A 6,922-nucleotide genomic window follows, 5' to 3' on the forward strand; every position below is an offset into this window, starting at 1 on the left:
CAGCTGTGGGGTCAGCTCTGGGAGCAGCTCTGGGGTCAGCTCTGGGGGTCAACTCTGGGGACAGATCTGGGGACAGCTCTGGGGGGCAGCTCTGGGGACAGCTCTGGGGACAGCTCTGGGGGGCAGCTCTGGGGACAGCTCTGGGGGGCAGCTCTGGAGGTCATTGGCCGAGGAGAGCCAAGAGCGCCCAGGAGTTCTGAATGCCCCAGGCTGTAAGACATGCAAGGCACAAGCCATTTGGAAAGAGGTCAGTGGAAAACAGGATATGGAGGCGACTGAGATGCAGGAAGAGGGAAAGGCACTCTGCTAGGAAGGAGCTGCAAATGGAGACGCTCACAGTTGGATCCTCCCCACCCCGCACAGAAGGTGCCCATGTGAAAAGAAATGAGCTCCTCCCATGAGGTCTGTGAACTTGCCAGGAAGGGGTTGCACTGGGTGGGCCATCCCCCAGGTCGGTGGGGCTCTGAGCTTGCAAGGGGCTGCAGAGGAGAGTGAGCCCCAACCACCCCCTGCACTCGCTCACCCACCGGGCTCCCTCTGGCGAGCACCTCTGTGCTGGTATGCTGGATACAGCAGCTGGAGGAGACTGGGGTCCACTCAGGCTCATGCAGTTGAGACTTGGGCCCACGCAGGGACCGCCCCCACCCACGTCACCCACTGTGCTCCTGGTGCCGACGGCGGGCACTGCCCTCGCCAGGGACATTCGTGCGGCCACTGGAAGTGGAAGCAGCTATGTTCACAACCCTGGCGTGCAGGTCTCTGCCGTCCCTGAAAGGAGAGTCAGTGTTGTTCCTGGAGGCACAAAAACAGACAGGAGTACCAAGTGCACCGAGCTGGGATTCCTGGGGGAGGCCCGGGGAGCCTGGTGTACTGGCCGCCCGGCAGGGGTCAGTGGGCAGCGGGACAGGGCTGGGATGTGCGCCAGGTCGGCGGGGGCGACGGAGATGGAGGAGGAGAGGGCCACTCTGCTAGGATGGCCCCGGAATTACGGAACACCTGGGTTTGGCGGAGGTCCCTAGAAGGTGGGGAGGAATCCCACCGTGGTGGGTGCACAGCACATGGTTCTGCTGTGAAAGGCGACTCACGGACAGGCGGGAGGAGACCCGCCTGGTGCGGCCAGCGTTGAGGGGGCCGGGCTGTGTTGCTCCATCTTCCTTACCCACAGAGCTCCCGGGCTCCTTCACCGGCAGGCTCCCGGCTGCCTCAGTTTCCCCTCCCTGGTGGGACTCCAGCCCCCACCACAGACATACCTCTTTCCATCCTCGTTCCTGAAATAAAACCTGTCCGGCTGCACTCATTCCGGTACATTCTGTCATTTAGAGAAAATGTCCGGCCCCATTGGAACAAACCGGTTATGCCCATTTTAGTATTTTAACACTAAAGGAAAATCGTGTTGCTGAAGTGTTGAACGGTCACGTCTGCTACTTTACCTCAAAGACTCTAATGGCAAATTCATTTAAGGGAATCAGGCAGTCTCTGGGATAAAGCTCAAAAAGTGAGCCTGGGGAAGCCCAGCAGCAATGGTGTCTGAACCCCGGGGGCAAGTTTCCGGCTCTGAGCTGCCCCTTTAGTTTTTATTCTTTTAATAAAAATTACAAATAAACACACTCTCTCTCTTTTCTGGAGAGAGACGGAATCCTTTGGAAAGAGCTCGCGGGTCCGTCCATTCTTACGAAAACTTCTCTGTCCCAGACTTTAATCTTCGGGGTGCCATGCTCAGGGGCACCAAGGGGGGGCGTGGGAGACAGAACCCCACACTCGGGGAGCAGAGTGGGGTCCCGGGCGTGGGTGGTGACCCACTCATGATGACGCCTCCTCCACGGATGGGCCCCAACGGGGCTGCCAAAACAGTCGGGTGAGGGGACGTCTGCCTGACGTCTGCCTGGCCTGCATGCCTTTCCAGAACACGGCACCGAGGGCCCTTACTGGGGGAAGGGGACATGAGAAGAACAGTTTAGTAAGAAAGGGGTGCATCCCAGTCCCTCCTGACCTCCCCCCCATCCTCAGTGGGCATTACTTCATTTAGCAAATACTCTTTTTCCATCTTAAAAAATAATAATAATAAATTGGAATAAGGAACAAGGATGTCAGAGAAAGCAGGGTCCTGAGAAGCTTAAAAACAATCACCAAAATGTTCCTGAGACCTTCTGTTTCTTTCCCCCAAACTCCTGAGTAGCTGAAGTAGAAAGGACGACAGCCCACAGGCCGTTTAGCAGCTAATATGGTCGTATGTAATTCTGAGATACATTATTAAAACAAATGAGCTATTTTTCTCTGAAAGTAGTGTCAGAGTGTGCCTCAAAGATCGCACCGTAAAATTTTCATGAGCTTTTAACGAAAACACCTAAGTCTATAAAAGTCAATGGTCGCGCGCTGGAGCGTATCCGAGGAAGCCTTGACCGTGGGCACAGCAGCTGCAGGGGTTCGAGCCTTCGGGTCTGCGAGCGCAGTGCAGAGGAGGCTCCATCCCGGCCCCGAGGGGACTCCCCGTCTTCTGGGGCCGGAGCGGGTTCCAGTGACTCCCTAATCACTCCCCAGTGACGCATGCCAGTGCATTCCGTATCATGCCTTCCACAGGTCTCTGATGGCATGTGTGTCCTACCACACACACGGGGATCCTATAACCCAGAAACACCTGTGCACCAGGCCGTGATTTGGGAGTCAGACATCCAGGCAGACGTGCAGCGTTCTGCCAAAGTGAGCTGTATGCCCAAGCATCCCCAGGTGCACACCTCCATCCAACAGGGCCAATCTTTAGTCTCCCAAGAACGTGCATTTTTGTTGCACATCTGGGAGGATTCGGAACCGCCTGATTCACTCAGAGTCAGGCTGTGTGTCTACAGCCTGTGACAGCTACTTTCTCCAGGACAGACTCCCCAGGCTGCCAGAGCCCACGGTCCTTTCCTGTTCCGTGAGCGCCTACCAAGTGCAAGGTGCGGCACTAAATACCACTCAAGACGGTGCAGAGAATGGTGGTGTTACCGTGTTAGTTGGCACAGAGAAGGAAGCTGGCTCCAGACGCTGCCGTCAGCAGTCGACCTGGAGGTTCCAGGTGAGAATCCATCCACACGGCCCGAATCCAAAACCCAGCCCTGAGTTTCTGACATCATTATACAAATGGCAGGAAAAGTTTCAGAGAGACTTGCTCCTTTGAAGGACTTGAACGTTCCCTGGTTTGTTTTCAAGTATCGGACTCCCACAGCCCCATTTTCCTTTTATGCACTTGCAGCTGGTCAGGGACTAGAACTGAGCCTCGGGTCACGTCAGGGAGATGTATCATGGAATGACCCAAAGACGGGAAATCAAAACCCACATGCGCTCCATAATCCCTTCCGCTGACACGCAGGCAAAGGGCTTGCCACAAATAATAACTCACGGGTATAGGCCAGCACTTTTCGTGCCGTTGATCAAATCGCCAATGTCAGAATTCCACATCACGTTGTATAAACTTTGGCTCAGAGTTCTTACTGCAAAAGCTGGCTCAATATTGGTCAAGCTCATATGAAGACAAGTGCCACCCACTGAACGCCACTAAAACCTTTCCAAAGGCCACCCACGCAAATCCACGACGCCAAATGCAGCCGCTCCCCGCGCATGTAACTGAGTTACAGAGATTCAGCACGAACATCGCTCTCCGGCGAGAAACTGAGGACTCACACACTGGAAGCTGCCACACGGGCGAATGCTCTAACGTGGAGGATTTGAAAAATGGATCTTTCAAAGAGTCGTTTGTTCTGAAGAAGAGAAAGAGAAAACGTTATGAAAAGCACTCACACATCAGACCCCGTGCCTGGGCAGACGGCCAGAAGGGTCGCTCCTAAATGCCTTCCCTCTTCCCTCACACTTCCCGTTCCACTTCACCCACTGCAGTGGCTGAAAATTTTCCTACAGAAAATTCAGATTATTAACACGTTGTTTTCCTTCATGTGGCACGCTTAGCCCATGTTCTAAGCAGTTCACAAATACCAGCTCACTCCACTCAAAAACCCTAAAGAGTAAATTCCGTCGTTGACTTTATCCCTACAAACGGGGGAGTGAAGGCCGCGGGGACATCCGACACCGGGCAGTCATCTTCTCCCGAGACGTGTCTGAGCCGGGACCCAAGCCACACACCCACGTGCGGCCCTGTGAACCAGCCACGTGCCCAGGCTGCATACAGTCGGTGCTCAGTAAGTGCTAGCACGACCAGCGCCATGCTCTCCATCACGTCCAGGGCTTCGGCATTTCTCTTGGTCGTCTTAATGTTGTAAACACTGCAGTCCATAGTGTTTGCTGTCTGTCTTCTGTTTTCTCCTCCTAGTAGTATCCTCATGGCACAAAAGTTATGTGGGTCCTTTTATTCCTTGACTGCTGCTAATAACTAAAGAAAATATTCATCATTTCACACTTTTTCCAAAGCATTGGTGTCACAAATATTTCCCATAAAAAAAAAAAAAAAATGACATGGCATTCTAAGGATTCTTAGGATATCCTAAAACAAAAACCCACCAGATCACTTGTTTTGCATCTGGTACATGTTCACTGAAAGGTATTCACTTTTTCATTTTAATAGAATTTGAGTTGGGAGCTCCAGCGCCGCAATCACAGCCTTTTTAAAGTTGGTGCCCAGCTCCCAGGTCCGGGCACAAGCGCTGGAGAAGCCGGGCCAATGGGAGGCTGAGACGGCATGTGTTTGGACTTGGGTGGCAGTGAGCGCCCACCCCTAGCCCGTCCACCTGAGGCTGGTTAGCATCTCTTGACAGTGGGAAGCCTGAGGCTAACAACGGGCTCCCCTCACCGACCTGAGAGATGCTCTGCATTCCTGGTCCACTTGTAAGATGATTTGTCCTCCCCTTCCAGGAACGCAGGCGGGAAAGCTGCTGGGTGTGGGTTGGCTAGAAGGCAGGGAGCACGGAGGAGAGCGGAGGGGAGAGGCCTGGGAGCCCGGGGCTGGCTGGGACATCACTGTCCCATGCACACGACATTGTCGTCGGGGACACACCCTCTCTCGGCGGTGGGACCTTCCTCTCCTTCCAGCTTCCCTGGTCAGAGATGCCTCATCAGTACCGTGGAAGCAATCCACAGCACTAACCAGGAGCCCGCATGTCGCCGGGTGCAAAGAAGGATACAGACGTGGCTCATTCCCCGTTCACAGAGCAAGTGCAGAGTGGCAGCCAGAGCTGGGGGCTGTAGAACGTCATTCTTTTTCTGCGGCATTCATCTCCAAAATCAGGCTTCCGTCCTCACAGCTGGTGCAGGGCTGAGGTCGGCCTGCAGGGAGGTCCCAGGAGTCTGGACGTCACCTCTGCGGAGAGGACGGGGTGAGGAGCAGCCGAGGGGCTGACCACGTGCTGCCCTGTGCCCACCTGCACCCCAAGGAAGCCCCCGGCGAGGGGGAAACAGTCCTGAAGTAGGGGCGCCCCTCTGCCCTCTGAGACAGAAAGGAAAAGGGAATGATAGTGTGTAGGCATTTCCTCCCACCCTTGATTTCTGGCAGGTTTTGTCATCTTAGCCAAAATAACATGAATATTTGGGCAGGTGAGCATTCATTCCAGTGACACAGATCTATTAGGTGCCCCTGGATTTCAGGTCACCAGGCTTGGTTCAGATGGGGCGCTCATGCAGCTAAACAGGTGGACAGATGCTCTGGTAAGGATGTGCTAAGAGGCTGAGAATACGATCTGACACTGCATGCAGATGGTGGGGACGAAGGGGACAGACACAGCCAGAGAAGGGCCCGCACGTACGGCCCAGGTGGGGCTAGTGGGCTCTGTCCTGCTCGGACCAGCTAAGCCCTACAGTATGTGTGATCAGAAGGACCAGACCAGCGACCATAGGCGGCTCCTTCTAAAGACTCTCAGTGTGACGACAAACTGAGTCTCTGCCTCGTCAGGCTGGAGCTGGCCGGTATTACAGCCTCATCAGCAGGAGAAGCACCCCAGACCCCACAGGCACCCTCCCCCGGGCCAGCAGCGGGGAAGCCCCTCTGCTGGGACCTGAGAGACGGGAAGCCCTCAGGAGGGAGAGAGCAGACCACGGGCCCACAGGAGTCCCACACACTGAGCGCGAGGGCGGAGGGGGCGCCCCCGGATCAGGCTCGCACCCCAGAAGAGGAGAAACGAGGGGAGCTGTGAGAACAGACAGCAGGCCTGGAAAATTATATTTGGAAAGCGGATGCATGGCAGGAACACGAAAATACCCATTTGACCTTTTGATTTCTTTCCATATGAAGAATTTGAATTCCATTTAGAAAAATCAAAATAAGAAAAAGGCTGAGATGTGTAGCTGTCTCATTCAGTAGATGCGCAATAAATATAATTCGCATTTCTCGGTGGCCCTCCTATCCTCCGACCCCCGCACCCGGCCGTCTGTGAACAGCGCTGTGTTTGCCACCGCTCTTGCTCAGACGTCTTAACTGCCTGGGCAATGCCAAGAAGCAAAATATGCTGGATGATTCAGGACACCTGAAGTCTGATCCCAGCACAGTGCAGAGGATCCGTGGGGTATCTCTAAGCCAAGGCCTTCGGAGCCCCCGGACCCTCGGTGTCCCAGGTGCCAGGCGGATCATGGGCGTGAGGGAAGCAGGGCAAGCGTAGTGTGGGAGGGGCAGGGGAGAGGTGGGTGCAAAGTGGGGAGGGCAGACACGGACCCAAGGGCACAGATCTTCCGGTCTTTCAAGGGACACCAATAACCCCAATCTTAATGTAAAAATTCCTGGTTTTCAAGCTGACATATAATTTAAAATGTTTTAAATAATGGGGCCCCAGCAGAATGCATCTCCTGCTGAAGCCAGCCCTCTGAAGACCCGCGTCCCCTTGGGACAAAGATAAGTGTTAGGTCACTTCTAAATCTCCGAGAGCTAGAGGAGAAACTTGGGTTCATCACCAGCTATGCCAAACCTCCCAATGTGAACTTTTTGACTCACAGTGATGGGATCAGTACA

The sequence above is a fragment of the Mirounga leonina genome, unplaced genomic scaffold, assembly GCF_011800145.1.
Source record: "Mirounga leonina isolate KUSES-001 unplaced genomic scaffold, KU_Mleo_1.0 Mir_175, whole genome shotgun sequence".
NCBI classification, from domain to species: Eukaryota; Metazoa; Chordata; class Mammalia; order Carnivora; family Phocidae; genus Mirounga; species Mirounga leonina.